Here is a 23,716-nt window from a genome sequence, read left to right on the forward strand (position 1 = left end):
GGCGCGGCCCGGAACGTGAGAGCGGCCCCCGGCGCGGGGAGGCGAGGGGAGAGGCGGGGGCCGGGGGCCGCGCGGGGCCGGGCCGGGGCGCGGAGGAGGGGTGCGGGGCCGGGGCGGTCACCTGGGGCGGCGGCCTCCCTCCCCGCGGGGCGTCGCGGCCGGCCGCCGGTCTCCTCAGCTTCCCGGCTTCGCGCCGGCCCTCCGGTTCTCCAGACGGCGGCGGCGCGGGGGGGGGGGGGGGGGGCCGGGACGACGCGGCTCACAGCGGCGGTTCTTCCGCGCCGGGCCTCGGTTGCTGCGTCTTGGGAGGTGGAGGTAGCGGCGGCGGCAGCAGCCCGACCCGTGCGGTCACCATCGTCCGCGACGGCAGGCGCGCTCGGGCCGAGCCCCTCAGCAGCCCGCGGCGGCGGCAGCGGCAGCCATGGCCTCCTCCGCCTCCTCCACCTCCTCCTCTCGCCCCCGGCGCTCTGCGGCGGCCGCCCGGCTTCCGCGCTCTGCGCCTGCGCACAGCGCCGCCCGCGCGCCCCGCCCCTCCCCTCCCCTCGGCCGCGCCCCTCCCGCGCGCCCCGCCCCGCCCCTCCCGCAGGCCGCGCCCCCCTCCGTCCCCCCCCCCCCCACCGCGCGCCGCGCCCCGCCCCGCCCCCGGGCTCCCACCACCCGCGCCGCCTCGGGGACCTGCTGGCTGCAGACTCTGGCCTCGCTCAGTCCCCACGCGGCCCGCCGTGGCCTCCCTGGAGTCGCGCGCCGCACGGGGACACCCGCCGGCCGAACACACGTGCTCTCGCACACACACCCCCCAACACCGCGAGCGTGAGCTCACGCGCCCACACCCGCGCTCACCTGCAAGGACCGCGAGGGAGAGACCGCAGGGGGACCCCATCCTCCCCACACACCCCCCGGCAGTCGCCTTGCAAAGGATGCACGCGAGGATTTCTAACCCCCCGGTTCAGCCGGGTGGACCGGGCCGGACCGGACGGCCAGCTCGGCGCCCGTGGCGGCTCCGCGGTGCCCAGCCCCGAGCAAGGCCCTCGGGAAACCTCTGTGAAGTAAGAGGCTGCAAGGTGCATGAGAGAGGGGACCAACTGGAACCGCCGGGGGTGAGGGGTGTCTAACGCGAACACCCTCGTGCTGGTTCGGGGCAAAGCCTTACTACAGTCATTGCAGCACCGAAACTACTCAGAACACGTTAGCCCATGCACACGCATCCTCTCTCCGGGAGGTAAGCCGTTCGTCCAGCTCTAGGCTCTCCAGCGACGCACAGTCCTCCCTTTGACTTAAATGTCGTGGCTTTGTAAGGCAGGAACGCACCCGTCCCCGCCGTCCCTGGGCCGGTGCGTGTACACAGAAGGATCAAATGGGCTTTGGCCCCCTTCTCACTTCCTCCTCAGTTTATGGCCCTGCCCCCCTCCCTCCCAGCCACAATAGACCCCAGTGTTCCTTACTTTCTATTTGGTTAGTCCCAGGAGTTGCTACTGGAAACCAGTGTGGCCTTTGATTCCGAAGATGAATGCAAATAGGAAGCAGGTACTGTAGCTGCACCAGCCATTTTACTCTGCCTTAATCTACACAAGACCAGAGACAAATTACAATGCGGTAATGGATACAGTGCTGCAACTGTTATGGAGAATTCTGAGCTTGTAAAAAGCCTCGATTTAGGCACGTATTAAAGAAATTAAGGTACTTTATTCTTGATACCTGTGTTGCGGGACCACTCTTTGGTGGAAGTTCCAGTCTGTGCTGTTAGCACTTTAAGTGACAACCCATCTCCCCTATTCTGAACACCTTGTGTCTTGCTAAAATTGTCAAGCCAAGCTCTACATTTAGAAAATGCAATCCCTGGGCTGGGAAGTTGGCTCAGTGGTAGAGTGCTTGCCTTGCATGCCTGAGACCCTGGGTTCGATTCCTCAGCACCACATAAGCAAAAAGAAAAAAGCCGGAAGTGGCGCTGTAGCTCAAGTGGTAGAGCACTAGCCTTGAGCTGAAGAGCTGAGGGACAGGGCCCAGGCCCAGAGTTCAGGCCCAACGACCAGACCCCTCCAAAAAAAAGAAAGAAAAAGAAAATGCAATCCCTGGAGATATCAGTCCACCAATTTCAGAGTGATTGCCCTCTACTAGCCTGAAAGTGCTGTACAAATCAAGTTTTTTTAAAAATTGTGGAATTATGTTTATAAGTTTATAACCTTTCATCCAGGTGCCTTCCATTGCTTTAGAATAATCATTCAGCCTGTCACATCTCAGGTAGGCAGTTTATTGAGCTTCATAAAGCAGAAATTACAGAGGTTCCCAGGACTAATAAATAGAATAGAAGCTGCCTGAGATACCCAGGACTTTTCCAGGGTGCTCCCCTGTTGTAAGAGTTTTACTATTGCTTTAGTCAAGCAAACAGAAGAACAAAAGACGAAGCAGGCAGAATGTATACATTCTGATTGGATTCATTGATTCTGATTCTGATTGGATTCATTGATTCTTGGATAGATTTTAGATGTTATTGGATTTATTTTGTTTAAAATGGAGGAAGGTTCACCTCAGCTCCTCTTTTTTAAAGGGGAAAGAAAATGGCTTCGCCTTAAGTTGTCTGCACTTGTATAAGCAGGAAATAGCCATATGCTTTCTTACCTTGGAATTTGATAGGAGCTGCTGTTAATGCTGACGATCAAAACAACGCAAAGAGAAAATTACTGTGGTAATGAAAGAGTTACAGCTATAACATTGCTGCCAGTCCAGTTTGGTGAGAGCTCTGCTAGAGACAGGCAACGAAATGGAACTAAAAAGAAAAGCCAGAGAAAAAAAGTACAGGGGTGGGTTTGGAGAGAGGGCCACATATCAAATAAAAGAGAGCAGTTATGTGTCTAAGAAGTACTTCCTGGAGACACCTAAACCACCCAAATAAGGAAAAACCAGGAGCTCAACCTGCCATAAAACACCTAAGATAAACTGAACGCATTGCAGAAGCCATCAATTTAGGTGTAAAAGGAACTAACCTAGGGCGCTAGAAGGAAAGGAATAGGTTGTTTATGACCAGGGAATGGCACAGCACACAGGATTCTAAAGTTTATCTTCCTTTACAGATACATCAGACCTGGAGGAGGAAGACAGTGCAAAATTCAAAACATTGGGTTTCTGGTTCTGGAGAGTTTGTAGCAGCTCTAAAAGACTAGTTCCTGAATTCCTTGCAGCACTGATCATTGCTGATAAATCTCAAATAAATTCTTGATGCCAACCTTCAGATAATTGATGGCCCCTTGCCCATGTAATTGTAACCCCTCTGTACGGTATTTTAACAATAAAAAAAAGACTGATGGCCTGTGCAAATCCAGACACAGGATTTCCGATAACAGATTTCATAAATGAAGCCAGAGTCCAAACAACATGGATAACTGACACTGATTATTTAAGGGCAAAGACATCTTTCATGTATTCATTCATTCACAGTGTATCTTCCTACTAAATATTTACCGAGCATTTAGAGATTTACTTTATCCATTTTTTTAAAAAGATACTCAAAAGCATCATTCAATAATGAACTGTCTAAATTAGAGAAGTGTGAAAGAATCCCACTCAATTAGCTATTTCCATGGATTAATTTTTGAGAGCCAATTCTATAGGAAACATATAGGCTTATTAGACAAAAATGCACCATTGAGAGGTAAAGAAGTCAGGCACCAGTGGCTCAGCAGCTCATGCCTGGCTACTTGGGAGGCAGAGACCAACTTGAGCAAAAAGTTTATAAGACCCCATCTCAACCAATACCTAGGTGCTGTGACATGGGCCTACAGTGTTCTAAGTCATCCCATCTATGGAGGATCACAGTCCAGGCAGCCCCAGTGAAAGACAGAAAACCCTATCCCAGAAATAACTACAGCAAAAGAGGATAGGAGATGTGGCTCAAGTGATGAGTGCCTGCCTGGCATAAGCCCAGTGCCACCAGAAAGAGCAAGCAAAGATCTGTGTTTTCTTTCTTATTCATAAAGTAGAGACCCTGACTAGCAAGCACGAGGATCTGAGTTCAAATCCCAATGGGTTACTCCCACCAAAAACACAGCATAATGGCTAAAATTGAAAGGACTAATAAATACCAGCTAGAGGTTAAAAGCCCTCCAAAGGTTCTAGAGATGATACAAACACCGTGGAACATAGTTGGGAGTTACCAAAGAAACAGGAAAACACACCAGCTCTGAGCCCCAGAAATATTCTTTGAGAGAAATCTAATCTATGTCCAGGAAGACAAGTCCAAAACACTGACAGCAATAGGAGTTGTACTGCAGTCAAATTAGAATCTTGGTGAGCATGAACCCAGTGTTCATAAATGGTAGAATGAATCAAATAAGGTTGCATTCATATGATGGACATCTATATTGTAAAAATGGATGAACTGTAGCTTCACATAGGAAATAATTGAATTTCACAATGTTAAGAAGAAAAAGCTAGTCGAAGACAACATATGATATCAAATTCAATTTATGTTACACTTGAGGAAAGCAAAGTTGAACTAAAGTATTTAGGGATTCATACTTAGGCAGTCACACAAACAAAAGTAAGAAACTGCATTAAAGTCAGGAAAATGGCTACTTCTTGGGTAAATGATGGGAATGTGGGGAGGAGGGTGAAGTCCAGTAAAAGGGTCTGCTTCTATTTCTGAGTAGTGCTAGTTAAATGTTGGCGTTTGGGGAAGAGGAGAGGTAGAAGTAGTGAGTTTTGAACCCAGGGCTTTGCCCTGGCTAGGTAGGACCTCTACCAGTTGAGTCATTTCTCCAGCCCTTTTCATTCTGATTATTATTTTTTCAGATGGTGTCTGAAATTTTTTTACTAGAGGCTAGTCTCAAACAAGGATCTGATCCTCCTAACTGTAATCTTAGCTGGGATTACAAGCTAGACTACCAAATCTGTTCTCATAGTGTGTTTTGTTAGCTTGATTTCCCCAAATGCTAATGAGGTTGAGTACTTTCACATTTGTTGGCCTTTTAGATTTCCTCCTTTGTAAGTCACTCAAGTTTCTTACCCAATTTTCTTCTAGATTATTTGTCATTTTCTGTATTTGTTAATTTTTTATATATTCTGAATGTAAGCCCTTTGCCAGCTAAACACTACAAAATCTTCTGCTCCTTAACAATCTCAAAATGGCATCTTTTGATGCACATCAATGGTTAAGTTAAATGTAAGGGTCTTTTTTTAAAAACGTGTAATGCTGGTTTTAAACCTGTTTTCCCTGTTCCATCGTGTTATCTCTGTCATACATTCAGTAGTTCAGTGTGTGTGTCTGACCACATTTGCTTCTGTGCTTGTGAGCACTTTACACCATCCCCCTAGTTTGTGTCTATTTTGTGTGAACACCCAATGGTGTCAATGATTCTAACTAAATATCAGGGTTGTTTGTTTGTTTTTTGGCAATGCTAGGGGATCAAAACTAGCCCCACCATTGAGAGCCACACCTCTAGCTTCTAAGAAGTCTTGATCAGTAGCAGAGCACATCCCTCACTTATTTTTCATCAAGAGGATCTTGACTCTGCCTTTCCACATCAATTATGGAATCAACTTATTGAGTTTCCTAAGATTCTGTTGAGAGTTTAGTTCTTCCCATAAAAGATTCTGCACATCCTTTATTATATGAACTTATAGTTTTACAATACTGTAAAACATTGGAGTTTATTTTATGTGAGACTTTTAAGGATATAACAGTGACTTTTAAAAGTCATGACCCCAAGAATTTGAGAGTGCAGTAGACACAGAAGGGTCAGTTGGGTGACAGATGTACAAAGTAGTGTAACTCAAAAGTTACTACAAGCTGGGACTGTGGCTTAGTGCTAGAGTGCTTGCCTAGCATGCATGAAGCCCTGGGTTTGATTCCTTGGTACCACATAAACAGAAAAAGTCAGAAGTGGAGCTGTGGCTCAAATGGTAGAGCGCTAGCCTTGAGCACAGAGAGACTCAGAGACAGCCCAGGCCCTGAGTTCAAGCCTACAACCAACCAAAAAAAGTTACTACAAAAGCTATCTCAAAAAAAAAAATGTAACTGGGAGCTGGTGGCTCATATCAATAATCCTAGCTACTCAGAAGGCTGAGGTCTAACACAGTTCAAAGCCAGCCTAGGCAGGAAAGACCATGAGACTCTCCTCTTATCTCCAATTAACCACCAGAAAACAAGAAGTGGCACGGTGGCTCAAAAGTGGTAGAGCACTATGAGCGAAAGAGCTCAGAGACAGTACCCAGGCCCAGAGTTCAAGCCCATGACGGACAAAAAAAATATAATGTGGTGGGGTGAGGGAAAAAAAATACAGAACTCAGCTAAGTGAGTAATGAATAGACAAACATGCGGGGGGGTGAGTACCAGTGAGACTGTGGGGGCATTTGACATTACAAAGGGAATGAAGAAATGAGGGTAAGTTAGTTGCAAGGCTCTTGGACCTTTTAACCAGATGGAATTTATCCAGCACTATGAAAGCAAGAAAGGGAGAGGACTTAGGAAGACGTTTCTTTAGATAGATAGAGCTGTTCTTGTCAACACTGCCAAACAAAGAAAGAGTCCTGGTGGATGCACACTTATAATCCTTCTACTTGGGTGCAGGGGGGATTTTTGTGGGACCACTCACCAAGGCTGAAATGTGTTCCCCAAGAGAGGCTGGTGCTCCCTGCCCATCTGAGAAAGCAAAGCCAAAGCAATGGCTGCATAATAGAAGGGGCTGCTTTGGAATGGATAAACAGTGCTAGCATCCAGTAGAGCAAGAGCATGGGGGGAATTAAAGTGGAACAGCAGGAAGAGAACTGGTCCCAGTTTTGTCTGGGATCTTGACAATAGGACTAAATAGAAGAGCAGCTGAAACCAGTAGTAAGAAGCTACAAGAAAAAAAAAACTAAACCTGACTCCTAGGAACCTATGTGATCATGTAAGACAGAGATACATTCCCCTGGACCACAGACATTAAAATTAAGAAACACCAGACAACCCATAAAGGGTATCAGTTTCTTGACATATTTATCAGTTGTTTTTTAAAAACAGCAGGATGCTGATTGATCACATTTGTATAAAATGCCTACTATGCATTAGAAATTCTATAATGTAGAAGCCACCTGTGTAGTCTGCTGACAAGATCCCCTCTCAATCATTGTGTGGAGTGAATTGATGATATTGTAGGTGCTCTTTTACCAATTGTGTCAGTTGTTTTTCTGTATACTTATATCCTCCTCAATCAACTATTTAAAAAGAAAAGGGATGCAGGGTACTGATAGCTCACACCTATAATCCCTATTCGGGAGGCAGAAATACAGAGGATGGAAGTCTGAAGCCATCCCAAGCAGACTCCAGTCCCTGAGACTCCATTTCCAAAATAGCCAGCAAGCTGGGCACCTGTGGTACAGGCCTGTAATCCTAGCTACTCAGGAGGCTGAGATCTGAAGATTGCAGGCAGAAGAGTCCATGAACATCTTATCTCAATTAACCACCAGAAAACCAGAAGTAGCACTGTGGCTAAAAGTGGTAGGATGCTAGCCTTGAGTGAAAAAGCTTAGAGACAGTGCCCAAGCCCCACAACAACTAACAAAAAAAAACAAAAACAAAATAACCAGCAAAGAGGTGTGGCTCAGGTGGTAGAGTACCAGCCAAGCAAGCAAGCAAGCACAAAGAACTTGAGGCCCTGAGTTCAAACTCTGGTACTGTCAAAACAACAACAAAGTATATTAAGGAAGTCTAACTACCTGCTAAGTGCAGGGAACTTGAAGGCACATAACAACCATGCCTGGCTGTGGCTTTCCCTCTTGGGTCTGATAGAGCCACTACTGATGAACAGGAAGATGTGGGCGGGGACAAAGGTCAGAGGCTAGCCACAGGTCTTCACAGAGGGAGGGGACAAAGACTGAAGTGTTTTATTGGTATCTATAGACTAGGCCACCTTCTAATCAGATCAAAGCTGTGATTTCTGCCTTATAGTGAGTAGGACTTCCTATTATTAATTAATTATTAATTAATTCTTAGCATCTGCCCCAAGTTTCAAGTGGGGGGGGGGGAGGGAGTTCCCTTCTGAGCAAAAAATGTTAAAAGAATAGTGGATATTATATGATGCTCCTTGCTAGTAACCCCCAGGGGGAGGGGAGTCAAGTACTTGGAAGAAACTGAGCAATACAAACATGACTGGACCTCACGCTGCAGGGGGCTGGGCTGAAAGATAAGTGTGCTGCAGCCAGATAGGTGGCTAAAGAAAGCCTTTCCAAGCCATGCCACCAAGTTTGAATTTCAACAGGAAACAAAGAACCACTGAGGGATTTCTGCAGAAGAGTTTAACTGGTCATTTTCTATGTCCCAAGTCATGTATTAGGTGGTTTACATGAACAGATTAACTATAAGCATTGTAATGATAAGGGAAAGGAGGGATAGAGAGGTCAAGTCACCTGCTCAGGGTCACAGAGCTGGGAGGGCAGAGAAGACACACTCAATGCATAAGTTACTCATCACACTGTGCCGTGCGTGCCTCTGGTCACACTGACCCACATCAGAGGAAATGATGAGTTTGTGCAAAGAGCCACATCTCTGAGTCTGGAACTCAGATGCCATTGTCTCTCCTTGGTAATGACTAAAACGCTACTTTTACCTGAAATAGCTACTTAAGCCAAAAGGGCAGAACCACTTCTAGAAGCTTCTCTGTGAGTGCTCTTTGATGCCTCTGTAGAATTCCACAAAATGAAAAGGTTGTTTGGGGTTCTGTTGGTCAGTAGTTATTTTTTTTATTTTTTTGTGGCTGTGACAGAGGAAGACGTGAGTGGGGAAAGAGGGAAGAAACTAAGCTACGGGCCTTCAGAGAGGGAGAGAACCGCTTGCTTTCTGAACGGAAGTTGAAGTGTTATGTGGATATCCTGACCAGACACATTCTAATCACCAAATAAAGGCAAGTGAGAAACAGCCAGGAGGAAGTTTATTTTGGCTTTGGTTTCAGCGATTTCAGACCTGGGTCACTGGGCTCCATTGCCTTTGGGCTGTGGAGAGGAGGAGCTTCGTGACAGAAAGCAATTTGGGGCAGAGGGGCTGCTCAGCTCATGGCAGCCAGGAAGCAGAGAGACAGAGGAGAGGTTTCTGGAAACAAGATACACCCTTCAAAGTTACATCCCATTGATCTCACTGTGGCCAACTGCTTGCCACATCCTTGTTCCCAACCATCTATCAAGATATAAATCTGTCCATAGATTAGTCCACTCAGTAAATCAGAGTCCTCAGGAGCCAAGGAAACCAGGAAACCAGGCCTTAACTACATGAGCCCTTAGGGGACATTTCATATTTAAATTCCAACAGGTCTCAAAAGCTTCAGAGTACAACTGCAGGAAAATGATTTTTTTTTTATTTTTTGACTTAAGTTGTATTTGGCTTTAAAATATTGATTCATAAGAAACATAAAAATTATACCTACTGGCCATATGTTGTAGCTCACTCTTCCAGCTATTCAGGAGAGAAAGGAGAGGAAACATTTCCATCTGAAGTAGCCTGGGCAAAAGTTAGCAAGATCTCCATCTCTTGGCAAATAAACCTGGCATGCTTGCACATTTGTAATCCCAGCTTTGTAGGAGGTGTAGGCTGGATGATCGTGATCTGAAGCCAGCCCCAGGCAAAAAGTGTGCGAGGTGGTCTAAAAAACAAAAGCAAGGAAAAAGAAAAACTTATTTAAGAATGTCATGATTTTACCTACACTATCCAAAAATACTAAATGTTAGTCAGTCTTTATTAAGCACATAGTCATAGTATCTGTTGGGTGGTAGGTATAAATGAATTAGAATACACAATTCTTGCAATGCTAAGGGTGATAGACATAAAACAAAATGTGATCTCTGCCTCCAAGGCTCTTGTAACTCTGTTGGATAGATGGGACCTGCTTCTACTGCCTTGTTTGAAGCTGCTTTGTGCTTTAAGGCATGGATGGTCTAAGCCAAATCTCTTTTTTCATTGTATCTCTTGCCCCCTCTCCCTCCCATTTAAAAAGATTGTACATAGTAAATCCAGTCCTCTCTTCTTCTTTCCCCTTCTTTCAATGTGGTGACATTTATACAACAGGAAATTAACCACTGTAAGGTGAAAAAAATCCAATGGCATTTAGTCCATTTACAGTGTTGTGCAGATACTATTTGTACCTAGTTCCGAAACCTTATCTCAGAAAACCAACCTTGTTCCTAGGAAATGCCTGCTCCCCATTCCTGACTGCCTCACTGAAAGATTTCTTCTTCCAGCCTACCTATGTCCATAGCTAACTATCAAAACTGTCACCATCAGCCTCCAAAGGCCTCATTCACAAGCACCCATCCTTTTCTCTGATCACTTCTGCAATGAAGTTTCTGATCTTCCCCCTCCATTTTTAGTGTCTATACTCATGTGTCCTTCTAAACATGAAGTTTCCAGTCTACCATAGCCACTGGTGTCTGTGCTTTAGATGGGCCACTCAGAAACATGTCTGTAACTTTCAGAAGTTTTCTTTTCTGCCGTAGATTTGAAGTTTTGGGTCTTGTGTTTCTTAATCCATTTGGGGTGTGTGTGTGTGTGTGTACACATGCACGCTGATGATGGAGCTTGAACTCAGGGTCTAGATGTTCCTCAACTTTTATGTTCAAGGCTAAGGCTCTACTACTTGAGCTACAGCTCCACTTTCAACGTTTTGGTGGTTCATTAGAGATAAGATTCTCAGGGACCTTTTCTGCTTGGGCTGGCTGCACCACAATCCTGAGATCTCAGCCTCCCAAGTAGCTAGGATTACAAGCATGGACCACAGACACAGAGCCTGCAGTTGGTTTTTGTACAGGATGGGAAATGGGGATCTACTTTCAGTCTCCTGAATGTAAATTGCCAGCAGCATTAGTTAAGGAGGCTGTTTTTCCCCCCTCCAGAGTATCTTTTTGGGATCTTTTATCAAAAACAACCTTAAAGATTTTAAACAAAAGGCCAGGAGTGCTGAGCATAGTGTTTCAGAGTACTATGCAATTCCATGGGCACCACTGGTGGGTACAAGAGTATGTCCCTGTTGAGATTCAATTTAACAATCTGTCCTAATTTGACACTGTCAAACTAGGATTTAAAAAATCATTCAGGGCTGGCAGTGGTGCTGTCTGCTTGTAATCCCAGCTACTTAGGAGGATCACAGTACAATATCAAGCCTGGGTAGAAAGCATGAGACTCCACCTGAAAGGAACTAAAACAAAAGAGGACTGGTAGAGCTCCTGCTTTGGAAGAGCAAGGCCTTGAGTTCAAACTCCCAATACTGCCAAACATAAAATAAAATAAATCATCCTGGACGCAGTGTGTGACAAATTCCAGCAGCAGAAGAGTGGAAGCAAGGAGATCCTTTTAAATGTCTAATGCAATCTCTAATCGAGTGAACTAACGGTACACATAGTGACAGGGAAAAGTGGATAAACAGGATTTTTGTTTGTTTCCATGACTGGCAGTAGAAACTCAAATTTCTGAACCTGAAGGTAACCTGATGTGGTCCTTCAGAAAAATTAATCATTCAGACCAATATGTGCTGGAGGTGACATGTAACAGCTTCTATCAGCTCAGGTTTGCCAGTGGTGTTCATGTTTCCCCAACTCTTCACTCAGTGACATCAAAGTGACAGCCTGAAGTCTGCCTTTGTGGCAGTATTTGCACCGTGGAAATTGGCAAGCGCTGCAAACAGAATTTTAAGGATACACTGCATAGACGGAGCTACAATATGGTGGAACATTCATAGGATTGTTATAATTAGCGTAAAAAGCAGGGTGGTTATGAGAGACACTGGAAATGGAGTATCTTTAAGACTGGGTATTTTACAAATAGTAGTGATAAGAAAAAAGGAGCAGATTGTATCCCTCCCCCTTCCCCTCATCTCCCCCCACCCCTGGCCCCCGCAAAGCAATCATTTTGGGGCATGCTTCTTTGGTGGTTGCAGAGAGAACATTTTAATTTGCTCCCCTGACAAATGAGTTTTAAATGTCCCTGCTTCAGCTGTCAAGGATTTCCAAGTACCTTTTCAAAACTCCACATTAATGTAGCTCCAATTTCTGAATTCTGTCACTATTTACTGATGGAGTTAAATTGAAAGGAATAATTGAACCCTAGACTTTAAGTCACTATCTTGAGGGAACAAAAGGTCTGCAGAGATTTGTGGAAAGGACATCCTTTTAAAAGTAAAAGAAAAAAATGTCTTCCATTCTGTGAATTTTGCAGAATCAAGTTGGAGAAAACCCAGCATTATAAGGTATGTGGAAATCCCATAGGATGGGGATGGACACTGGTGGCTAACACCTGTAATCCTAATTACTGAGGAGAATGAGATCTGAGGATTGATGCTCAAAGCTAGCCCAGGCCAGAAGTATGTGAGACTCTTATCTCCAATTAACCATCAGAAAAACCAGCAGTGGTACTGTGACTCAAAGTGTAGAGGGCTAGCCTTGAGCAAAAAAGCTCAGGGACAGTTTCCAGGCCCTGAGTTCAAGCCCCAGGACCAACAAAAACAAAAACAAAAAATTCATAGGATGGATTCTGAAGGGCACCAGAAATGAGAAAGAGGACACTAAGAGCACGCACATGTGGTATACATGGGCATTAAAAACCATCTTTTCCTGGTTTAATGATATGTGCTAAGATATTCTCTCCTGACGTTTGGCAATAGAGAGCTATAGCATTGAGTCAGTCACGTGACCATACTGTAGAGTCTATCTGAAGTGCTTTGTGCTAAGTTAGGGTGTTCGGTAAAGGAGGTGTTGCTAATGCACTTTTGGAGGCACTGTGATTTGAATTCAGGGCTTTGCGCTTGCTAGGGAAATGCTGTACCAGAGTCACATCCACACCTTTAAATACAATTTTCAATTAGGACAGTCTTATGATTTTTCAGGATGGGTTTTTCAGGATGTAATTCAATCGCAAGTCAAGGAACATCTGTAATTCCCTAGATCCTGGAGATGAGAAAATGCTGCTTTGCACACAGTACTTGGGAAATGAAGTTATGGAAAGATTAAAGTACAATGTGGCCAATGCAGGAGTTTAGTATTAAAAGATACTATGGAAACCAAAGGAAGGAAACTGGCACCTACTCCCCTATGCCTTTATAAGATGCATAAATACAAGCTGCAAAAAGTGCCAACCAGACTGGGCACCAGTAGCTCATGCCTGCAATTGTTGCTACTCAAGAGGCTAATATCTGATCTGAGGATCATGATTCAAGGCCAGTCCAGGTAGGAAAGTCCATGAGACTCTTATCTCCCACAAATCCAAAAGTGAGCTGTGGCTCAAGTGGTAGAGCACTAGTCTTGAGAGGAAAAAAAAGGTCAAAGACAGAGCCCAGGCACTGAGTTCAAGGCCCAGGACCTGCCACCACCCTCCCTCAAAAAAAGTGGTCTCCTAAATGTGTATGTGCTTTGTAATTCCGTTTAAGCAATTTAACCTATTGTGATTGCTTTCCTGTCTCAAGCTTTATGTCCAAATATATCCTCTTTTTGATGACACATGTATATATACCATAATCAATGATCTTTATTTCCGACTATAAGATACTGGGGTGTTTTTTCCTGACACACAACTGTTGTAGTACCTTTGTATTAGAAGATACTTATTCATTGAATGATTGTTCTTACAGGAATTATAGCTAGTTATAAAAATTCTGACTCAAATATATCATTTGTATTGTTTCCTAAGGTTGCTGGGATGCAGTCCCACTGAGTGTCTAAAAAAAAAACAAACACAGAAATTTACTTTCTCATTTATATGCTCTAAGATGGAGCTCAAGTTGATGGTAAGATTGATCTTCCTGCGGTCTCTGAGGAAGGTTCTGTTCCTCCTTCTCTCCTAGATCCTGGCAATGCTGGCACTGGCTGGCAACGCTGACATTCCTCAGTGTCTATTTGTACCACCCCAATGTCTACATTCACCTTCACATAACGTTCTCCTGTATGCAAGCCTGATGTCCAAATTTCCCCTTCATAGGACACCAGTGATGGTGAACTAGGATCCCACCATATTCCAGTACTACCTTCTCTTTACCTAGCTGCATTCACCTGTTTCCAGATGAGATCACATTCAGAGGTGTGCCTAATTCAACATGTGAATTGTGTAGTGATGCAGTTGAACTGATACACTTATCTTGAAACTTTTAATACAATGTTGTCAAATGTTCAGAGTGTATCTTCAAGAGACAGAAGTGAAATAGCAGTGATAGGACTTGGTGCGACTGGTAAGAACTGGAAAGGAATCCACGGATGGTTTCTAAGTACTGGCCACAAGCAACAAACTAGAATCCAGAAGGTGATGCGAGGAGAAGGAGTTCAGTACTTAATGGTTAAGCTTGAAATATGCTGAGTCTGAAGCACTATGGAACAGTCAAGTGGAAATATCTGATCCATAGCTATATATGTGGGTCTGGAGTGTAGGAAAGACTCCAACTTGTGAGTCATTACCACTCATGTGAAAGTTGAAAATCATGGGGACGGATGAGATCACCCTCTAAGACCAATAATGTGTACAAAAGAGTACCAAGGACAGAAACCTATGGACCCCAGTCCTTACAGAGTGGCTAGAGGGCCAGAAGCTCACAAACCTGAGGTTTATTAGACTACAGGAACACAACCCTGGGAGCGATATCATGAAGTCCCTGGGTTTGAAAAGAAATGTCCTTTCTCCTCCCAGAGAGATAAATTACCAATAGCTCTGAAGTACCCTGTGTGTCCATTCCTGACCTCATACCCCTTCCGCCCTTTCTCCCTGTCCCTTCTTCCCTCCTTTCCTTTCCTTCCATCCTTCCTAAATTTCTTTTTAACCACAATCTTGCTTTTCTTTTCTTTCTCTTTTTTTTTTTCTTTTTCTTTTTTTGTCGGTCATGGGGCTTGAACTCTGGGCTTGGGCGCTGTCCCTGCGCTCAAGGCAAGCACTCTACCACTTGAGCCATGGGCGCCACTTCCGGTTTTCTAGTGGTTTATTGGAGATAAGAGTCTCACGGACTTTCCTGCCCAGGCTAGCTTTGAACTGTGATCTTCAGATCTCGCCTTCTGAAAAGCTAGGATTACAGGCGTGAGTCACCGGTGCCCGGCTTACACTCTTGCTTTTCTTTGTAGTCTTACCAGAGAAATAGTATCTTTAAATAATAGATATTCAAGTTTGACTATTTTTGAATATTGTATAATTGGATTCATACTTTATAAGTTCTTCTACAATCTGTTCAAAAATAAGTTCTTAGGATTTATTCATCTTTATATTTGTGGTTATAGAGCTTTGATTTCTACTATTGTATGTATTTGATTGTCGACCCATATACCAAGTTTTATTTATTTATCCATTTCACATATACATATGGGAGAGACTTCTAGTCATGTGCTCTTATGAATAATGTTCCTATGAATTTTCATCTGTCCAGGAGTGTCTTTCTAAAAGATATATCACAGAGAAGAATTGTTGGATAAGCCTTCAGGCTTGTTTTACAGAAGAAGAAAACTCCTATGAAACTGATTCCTACCAAAATTCAATTTCATATGGGTCAAACACTTAAGTGTTAAAGGTAACATTTCTAATATCATAAGAAAGTCTAAGCCAGGTGCCAGAGGCTCATGCCTGTAATCCTAGCTACTCAGAAGGCTAAGATCTAAGGATTGTGGTTCAAAGCCAGCCCAGGCAGAAAAGGCCATGAAACTCTTATCTCCAATAAACTACCAGAAAATGGGAAGTGGCACTGTGGCTGAAGTGGAAAAGCTCTAGCCTTGAGCTGAAGAGCTGAGGAACAGCACCCAGACCCAGAGTTCAAGCCCCATGACCATCTAAAGAGAAAATCTAGAACTGCTTTATGAAAATCAAATTTCTTTATGAAAATCTAGACTGTCTTTATGGTTTGAGAAAGATTTCTTTAATAAGACATGAAAAAAGCTGCCTCTAAAGAAAAAGTTAATACATTAAATACTATTAGAATTAAGATCCGTTTTAAAGGCATGATAAAGAGGATGCAAAAGAAAGAAATGGGACCAGGTGCTGGTGGTTCAACATGCCTGTAATCCTAGCTACTCACGAGTCTAAGATCTAAATACAGCAGTTCAAAGCCAGCCCAGTCAGAAAAATCTATGGGAGGGGCTGGGAAGGTGGCTCAGTGGTAGAGTGCTTGCCTTGCATGCATGAGGCCCTGGGTTCAATTCTTCAGCACCACATAAGCAGAAAAAGCCGGAAGTGGCGCTGTGGCTCAAGTGGTAGAGGGCTAACCTTGAGCTGAAGAGCTGAGGGACAGTGCCCAGGCCCAGAGTTCAGGCCCACAACCAACAACAAAAAAAAAAAAAAAGAAAAAGAAAAATCTATGGGACTTTCATTTCTTATTAACCAGCAGAAAGCCAGAAGTGAAGGTTTTACTCAAGCAAGAGAATATAAGTCCCTGAGTTCATGCCACAATACTGGCACCAAAAAAGGAAAAAGAGTAACTGGGAGAAAAATAGTCACAATATTCATAGTGAACAAAGATTAGTACTCTTAGCTTAAGATGACCCTCTCCACACCAACCTAAAAAAGATCAATACCTCAATAGGTAATAGTCAAAAGGCTACTTCTGGGAATGGAAATTCAAATACTAAGAAACAAAGGGGAAAAAAGATTCAATCTCATCAGTAATCAGGTAGATACAAATTAGGACCACAGCGATCAAAACCCACATTTCAACTCACCAGAAACAACGCAACAGTTGTAACAAGATACAGGGAATGAAAACACATATTCCTAGTAGGGGTGCCGTTTGTCACAGTGATGGAATCATTTTGGCATCATTCAGAGCTATGGTCTGAACGTTCCCTAAACAACTCCTGTGGAAGTTTATTTGCTTTCCTAGAGGTATTAAGCTCTAAGACTTTTAAGAGGAAATTAAGTCGAGAGGACTATTTCCTCATCAATAAATTCAAGCTTTTATGTCAGAAGTGGATTCCTTATCTCAAGCACAGCCTCCAATAAAGATCATTGTAGACTTTATCCTCTCCCCTAAAGAGTGCTAGTCAGTCCTTCTCCAGCAATGATGCAGCTCTGAGGCCCTCACCTTGAACTTCCCAGCCTCCAGAACTGTGAGCCAAATAAACTTTTATAGTTCATAAAAGGCCCAGTCTGTGCCACTCTGTCACAGTAGCAGGAAATGGGCTATGATGCTCAGTCAATAAGCATATTATCACACACTGAAACAATTCTATTCCTAAGGTTAAACTGAAAACAATTCCTTGCTAATGAGAAGCTTCATATACCTAGAACAGACCCATTGAGCCATAGTCTTTAAAACTCATCATAAGAAAAAAAATGGACAGAAATGAAATTCTTATTGGCATTCAAATAGATTCAAAAATCGTGATCTGTACCATGGAGTTTTATGCAGGAGTTAAGATGAATATATTATAACTACACAAATGAATAGATGAATCCCAAAATTAGAAAGTAGTCACAGAAAGTCACATGTGCTATGATTTAATTGATGTGATTTAAAATACACATCAAAGTGAATGACATGTTGTTTAGAGGGACCTACTAGTATGGAGAGCTCCAAAGTAAACAGAGCAACCTTAACACCAAATGCAGGGTAATGGCTACCTCTGGGTGGAGATGAGGCATGTCATTACCAACTATGAAAGGAACAGGCTTTGAAGGAAAAGGTCAGGCTTGTTAGGAAGTCATACTTAATGACCCAACTTGGGATGTAGGGTCACAATCATCACTTCGTCTGATGTCTGAAGCATGAGAAAGAATTCATTAGAGCCACACTTCCTGAAACTTAGAGCAGATCTCCTGGAACTGCTATGCTGCAATGATACTTTCAGTCACATTAAAGTGCTTGATTAGATGGATGCTGGTGGCTCATGCCTGTAATCCTAGCTACTCAGGAGGCTGAGATCTGAGGATCACGGTTCTGCCAACCTGGGCAGGAGTCTGTGAGATTCCTATCTCCAATAAACCACCAGAAAACCCGAAGTGGTGCTGTGGCTCAAGTGGTACAGTGCTTGCCTTGAGCTGAAGAGCTCAGGAACAGTGCCCAAACCCAGAGTTCAAGCCCCATGACCAAAAAAAGTGATCACTAAAATCAAACTTTGTGCAAATGAATTTTTATGCAAATAAGCACTAAGGACTGACCCCTGAAAATTCTGCCTTCTTAGAGAGAAGGGAGACTTTTTAATAAGCTTGGCCTCATTCAAATAGAATTTGGAAGATTTTGGTCTTCCTTAATGTAAGCCAGACTTAGGAACAAATTATCATAAATATGAAAACTACCGGCCATTTACAAAAATGGGATCTCTCTTATGTTTTACCTAGGAAGATTTTTTTTTTTTATTCAAAGGTCAGAGCCAACTTTTGCTAGATACAACCTAGAAATGAAGGAACATTTTCTTTTCCAGATAGTTTAAAATACAAATAATTGTTTTAAAGTTATTCCACTAAACAGAGAATGTGAAAAGTTCTGGATATATAAAAACATTTTAGGGCTTGAAATTTGATAGTCATTTCATTCTATGGTGGGACAGGGACTGCATTTGGTTTGCTTTCTGTAATTACTTCACAGTCTTCTTCCATTTCAAAATTAAGATTCACAAATGAACTAGATACCATTGTTTCTGGTTGATCGGTCTGAACAATGGAATCAGCCTGCAGCTTATTTTTTTGGTATTGTCTCTCTGCTTCTTCAGACATCCTATTTTCTTCTTTTTCCTCTTCTTCCTCCTTCATCCGGTAATACTCATCAATGGCATATTGGTATTTTGGGGTACTGATCCCCAAAACAGATGCAATCTTCTCTCCAAGAAAGTCACACACTGAGAGGGTTGACGTGGCAGCCCGAAGCATGTAAAACCATAAATAAGGGCCCCCGGTATAAGTTTTGTTGGATCTACAGTAGGCAAAACATCTTTCTTCTCTAGGGCATCCACTTCATCTTCATCTGTGTGGTATTCTTCCATTGTTTCACCACTGACGAAGTGGATGACCCCCCTTGGGACTTTCTTCTTTTTTCCGATGACTCCCAGTTCTACATTTTCAAAGCCTCTTTCCTTACTCATCTGCCGCACCGAGTCTCCAAACGCCGCCCGTCATGGCCGCGGCTCCCGACGTGGTGGCCGCTTCTTCCACACAGCCCGCTGACTCCCGATCCATCGTCGCGGCTGCCATGGGGCAGCGCCCGCCGAGTCACAAGATTTTTTTTTTTAAGAGAAGGCATATGAAGGGCTAGACATCTGTGACATTTGAAACAAGGTGAACTGTTGACTGACGGAAGAGAGACTTGGTCTTTAGAAAAATGCTTCAAAATCCCATTCTGAGTCCAGGTGCTGGCAGCTCACATCTGTAATCCTAGCAATTCAGGAGGCTGAGATCTAATGATTGCAGTTTGAAGCCAGACTGGCCAGGAAAGTCTTTGAGACTCTTATCTCCAAAAAACTATCAAAAAGCCCGAAGTAGAGCTGTGGCTTAAGTGGTAGAGTGATAGCCTTGAACAAAGAAGCTCAGGGACAGGTCCTGAGCTCAAGTCCCAGGAGCGGAAAATATCGAAGAACAAATCGCTGCAACTAGGACAGACTTGAAACTACTATGAGACCAGTGAGGAAAAACATAATACGGCAATAAAAGATGGTTTGAGAAAGCCTCTTTCATGAAAGCCCAAATCTGTTTTCAAAAGAAGATAAAAGATAAAAATAGTGAGTAAACCAAATAAGCAGAAAGAAAAACTTGCAGAAAATCAGAGGTTGAAGGTCTGGGCTGAGAATATGAATTATGATCTGAGAATGTAATATAATTAGCACAAGGCACATTATGTAGAAAATCAATAAAGTGGAATTTTTTTTTATTGAGGTAAAATTCACAAAACCCAAATGGCACCACTTAGCATTTTAAGTGTTAACTATTTAGCCATCTTAATGTGTTCAAAACAGTGGTCTTAGTACATTTACAATGTTGTACTATCTGATTTTGGAACATTCTTCCTACCCAAAAAGAAATTCCACACCCAATAAAGTTACTCCCTGTTCCTGCCTCAAAATTATTTTTGACTCTAAACATTTGTCTGCCCTTAAACATTTCATAGAATGAATCAAGCATGACATGGTCTTTGAGTGGTCTCTGGCACGACAGTGACCAACTAGTATAGAGAGCTCCAGAGTAAACAGGGTCACATTTTTCAGGGTCATCCAGGAGGTAGCAACCATCAGTATTTCCTGTTCACAGCTGAGTAATATTTCACTGGATGGACATGCCACATTTTGTTTCTGCCCATTCTTTTACATGGATATTTTATTTATTTCTACTTTTTGTCTATTGTAAATAATGTGGCTGTGAATATTTATGTATAATTTTTACTTGGACATATGTTTTTAATCATCTTAGTAATATCCCTAAAAATGTAATTGCTGATTCATACAGTAACCGTTTTTAATCTTTTGAGGAAACTGGTTTCTAATGTGGCTACAGAATTTAACATTCCTACCAGTAGGCCGTGAAAGCTCAGCTTTTCAACATCCCTGAAAATATTTGCTGTTTTCCATCATTTGAAGCAATGGTTGTTATAGCTGTCAGAGTGGGTAAGAAGTGGTATCTTGTTGAATTTCCCTAATAATTTATGATGCTGACATCTTTTTATAAAAAAAAATTCTTTCCAGTCACGGGGCTGAACTCAAAGCATGTGCACTGTCCCTGAGCTTTTCTGCTCAAGCTAGTACTCTACCACTTGGAGCCACAGCTCCATTTCTGGTCTTCTGGCGGTTATTGGAGATAAGAGTCTCATGGACTTTTCTGCCTGGGCTGACTTTGAACCTCCATCCTCAGATGTAACTAGGATTACAAGTATGAGCCACCACCTAAAGCTGGGCATCTTTTTATGTGTTTACTGATCAGCCGTGTATCTCCTTTACCTATCTTTAATTAGGCTGTCTTTATGCTAGTTTTATACATTTATGTATGTAAATATACATGTAGTATATTATAGACAATACTTGACTTTTATTAGATCTATGATTTTAACATATTTTCTCATATTGTGAGTGGTTGTGTGTCTTTTCACTTTACTGATGGCATTTCAGACCAAAGTTTGTGTTGACTGATTTTATTGGAGGTTTAAACTGAAGGCTTTGTGCTTGCAAGACAGGTGCTCTACCATTTGAGAAACCCCATTGCTTTTCCCCTTTCTTCTTAAAAAAAAAAAAATTTAGGATAGAGTCTCACATTCTTGCCTGAGCCATCCTCAGACTGAGGGCCATCCTTCCATCTATACTTCCTGCATATAGAGAGCCACGGGCATGAGTCACCATCCCAACTTGTTTGAGATAGAGTAGGGGAGGTCCCATTAACATTTTGCTGAGACTGGCCTTGTGATCCTCCTGGTCTCTGCCACCTGAGCAGCTGCGATTGCAGAGTAAGAGCCACTGCACCTGGCCCCAGAGGTTATACTTGTGATGAAGACTAATTTATCATTTTTTCCCTTAGGTTGCACATGCCTCTGAATCATATTTTTTCAAGAACAACTGCCTAATTCAAGGCCCTAAAGAGTCACATCTATGCTATTAATGAATAGTAAATATGACTCAGGAAAACTTATCTCTAAAAACTATTAAAGAAAAAGGTAATCAGATTTGCACTAAATTTTCAAAGAACTCTAAATAACAGCTATGGATGATATTAAAGGTCTCAAACTTCATTAGTCAGAAAAAAAATTAGTTTAAAAATGAGTTCCCAGAACTTCAGCAGATACTTAAAATTGTTACTAAGCTGCATCAATAAAATAAATGATCATGTACCACTTAATTTAAAAGGACTTACTATGTAAAGAGAAGACTATCTCCAAAGCATATGAAAAGATCATCCATGCACATGACAAGTTAGGCATCTTTAGAAGACAAGCCAAAATCATTCTAGAAAAAAAAAATCAGAAGCAACCATTAAGTCTTACTCACTTTCAAGAGAAAAAAAAAATCTCACAGTATCTGGTTAAGAGCTTCAATGGCTGAGGAAAACTTCAATACTTTAAGAAGTAAAAACCACACTTTCGAGAATTGACTTCAGAACTTAAACCCCAACTCTGAAAGTAGCTTTATGCCCCTGGTATTCTAAAAGAGCGAGTATCAAATCCTGTGGCACCAAAGAGGAAGAACATGAGGTTGGGATGGCTCAGGGATACAGAATTCCACCCTGGGGTAAACCAAATTCCTCTACCAGACCCGCTCTACTCTGACAAAACAGATGTCAGCTCCTCCTGGGACTCCCTGAGCTAATAGACGCTCAGGACCTTCTTTTGATAACATCAAAAGACAAACATCCTCAGAAATGGAGACAAACAGAAATCATATCACAGGGGCATGTGGTCACTGAATTATGATGGAGTTAATCTTCTCACCTGGACAGCAAGCAGTGGGCAAGTTTCATTCTCCTGTTAAGAGGTCAGACAGATGCCACAGATGTGTCTCAGGTAAGTGTTCCTGAGACTACCTTCTGCCATGCTCTGTTCTCTAAAAAGCCAGGATAGGATGGTCCTCCCCAAGAATCCTTCCAAAAGAGATGTCCAAGGCCCAGTTCATCTCGGCACAAAGTGCTGGATCTTGTCTTTTGTTTACACACAGTGAAAACAGAAATCTTGCACCTTCAGAGTGGACCCAGGTTTGCAAGGAGCCTATTTTCAAAGATCAGAATCATTAGAAAAATGCATTTTTGTTTTCTTCTGAAGTAACTCTGACATTTTCTCTTGGTTTACATTAAGTAGTTATTCCATGTCTCAAATGAAAGAGAGAAATAAAATGTTGAAGATACTGTTTTATAACTGCAGATCACTTAAATGTGATTTTTTTATAAAAAGTCAATTGTTTCCATTTCGTTCTGTTTCTAGGTATGCTAAATGTAGTACTTTTATTGTTGTTGAAAGCAACAAAACATATTGACAAATTCAGTAAGATAATCCAGAAACACAAGAATTCTGTCCTCTAAAATAATTTTAGCTTTATTGCTACTACTTTAGTTATTATGTAAGTGCTGAAATGGAAACATGGTAGAACTGTAATTATAAATCTCAGAATCCTACCACATAAATGGGAGTTTTGTTAGAAAATTGACTCCATTTTGTCCAATCTCCATATAAAGTATATTATTTTTGATGCTATTTAACAAGCCTCTTCTATTGATCCAGAAAAATAACAATTTTGTCTTCTAAAGTGATTTTCAAATTCTCATCTTTAGTTTTCCTGTGGTTCTTATTTGAATACACAATTGCTCAAATGGAAGCTCAAGAGAACTACAACTTTTAGAAGAGTGTTTATAAATTTATCTGAAAGTGAATTTCATTTTCTTTGATCTCTAGATAACAGGAAGATAAGATTTCAATTGTCAGTATTTAACAAGTTCCCAGACACACAAATCACAATTGAAGTACAAGTTTTACAGGAAAGTTATGTGACAAATATGAAGCTTAAAGTCCATTTCTTCTTCTTCCCTTCTCTTCTGTGTATGTGATATATGTATATATGTATGTTTGTATGTATGTATGTATGTACCAGTATTGGAGCTTGAACTCTGGGTCTGAGCACTGTCCCTTAGCACTTTCATTCAAGGCTGAAGCTCTACCACGTCCACATGCCTTTTTTGGTGGTTAATTGGAGATGAGTGTCGTAGATTTATCTGCCAGGGCTGGCTTGGATATCATGATCCTGAGTAGCTATAATCAGAGATGTGAGCCACCAGTGCCCAACCTGATGGCCATTTTTGCATACAAGGACTGAAATTAGTTGAATAAAGCTTACTATATTGTCTTAAAAT

At 42.4% G+C, this 23,716-nt stretch overlaps 1 protein-coding gene, 1 long non-coding RNA gene and 1 pseudogene across 4 annotated transcripts in view; 1 reads left to right on the top strand and 2 right to left on the bottom strand.

The window, feature by feature from the left end:
• Rnf145 (ring finger protein 145) overlaps positions 1–21,819 on the bottom strand; it is a 58,998-nt gene extending 37,179 nt beyond the window's left edge. The window contains exons 1-2 of one of the 3 annotated variants that reach the window (XM_069993930.1): positions 21,734–21,819; positions 9,390–9,605 (exon numbers count right to left, since the gene is read on the bottom strand). The gene's annotated coding sequence lies outside the window, so the exon portion shown is untranslated. Of the gene's footprint in view, positions 1–121; positions 465–1,442; positions 1,562–9,389; positions 9,606–21,733 lie in introns of those variants that run through there. The other 2 variants (XM_069993929.1, XM_069993928.1) reach the window with 2 other exon arrangements.
• LOC138807996 (uncharacterized) lies at positions 1,083–3,300 on the top strand. The gene is made up of 3 exons (XR_011366363.1): positions 1,083–1,219; positions 1,458–1,524; positions 3,069–3,300. It is a non-coding gene; the product is annotated as an uncharacterized lncRNA (long non-coding RNA).
• LOC138807995 (protein FAM177A1 pseudogene) lies at positions 17,860–21,823 on the bottom strand (annotated as a pseudogene).
• Between the last annotated feature and the right edge of the window lie 1,893 nt (positions 21,824–23,716).

This window comes from Dipodomys merriami, unplaced genomic scaffold, assembly GCF_024711535.1.
Source record: "Dipodomys merriami isolate MVZ:Mamm:240054 unplaced genomic scaffold, mDipMer1.0.p SCAF_44, whole genome shotgun sequence".
Lineage (NCBI taxonomy): Eukaryota > Metazoa > Chordata > Mammalia > Rodentia > Heteromyidae > Dipodomys > Dipodomys merriami.